A 1033-nucleotide genomic window follows, 5' to 3' on the forward strand; every position below is an offset into this window, starting at 1 on the left:
TTTACATCCATATTAAGATTTTATTAGAAAACAATGAACTTGCCAAACTCTGTGATATCTAGTGGCTGGGAATCTTGGCATATCAAACTCTCATGCTTACCTTCAAATGGTGATGTCTCTCTTAAAATCAGAAAAGTAAAAGCAAAAAAATAATATCCCTCTGTGTAACACCTCACACCTAACCTCCAGAGTTCCCTTCTTAACTCTGAAGATCTTGTGCGAGGAGGAAAACAGGTTTTTTAATATATTGAGTAAGAAGTGTCATGTGAGAGGAAATCAATGACCACAGGAAGCCAGCTTTGTGCTCACTCTGTTGCGAGGTAGCTGCTGTTCCTCCTACACTTCTCACTTTGTTACTGTATTCTTATTGGTGCACTGTGCTGTGTTACTGGTAGGCTTTATGGGAAATATTGACATGACATCTGCTGCCTATTGTGGAGCAGTGTTTGCCCTCCATCCTTTCAGAAAACAGACTTGAATAAAGTTAATGAAATGCTAACAGTAAAGCTTTTATGTAATTTTACATAGTTTATTGACATATTCATTTAGCAACTCACTGTAACTAAAAATAAATAAGGAAAGAAAAAAGAAGGAAAAAGCCAGAGTACCCTAATATATTGTGAAATTGATGATGTGTTTTTTGTGAAAGAAGAGAAATCAGAAGTGTGACTAAGTGGGGTGCGTGACGGAGGGGTATTCCAGTAAACCTTCAGTGTCTTGTTGATACACGATTTTAAGTCACAGTTGTGTATTGTACAATTTCTCTTGCAACAGACTTTTTGGCAGACCTTTACAACAACTCTTACCACATAATCCAAATGTCTTAAGTTATTTAGGAGAACAGGACATATCCAGCTACACAATGACCTGTATTATGTGTCATGCTTTTGTCATGTTTTGATTAATTTGTATTGTTATTTATTTATTTTACGATCTTAAAAGAATCAAGAGGTGTAAAGCTGTAGTTGTGTAATAAACATTTACCCATTAAAAATCAATGAAATGATTACATGTGATGGGGAGGACTGAAAAT

This window comes from Pundamilia nyererei, unplaced genomic scaffold (assembly GCF_000239375.1).
Source record: "Pundamilia nyererei isolate P.nyererei 1_Seehausen unplaced genomic scaffold, PunNye1.0 scaffold00589, whole genome shotgun sequence".
NCBI lineage: Eukaryota > Metazoa > Chordata > Actinopteri > Cichliformes > Cichlidae > Pundamilia > Pundamilia nyererei.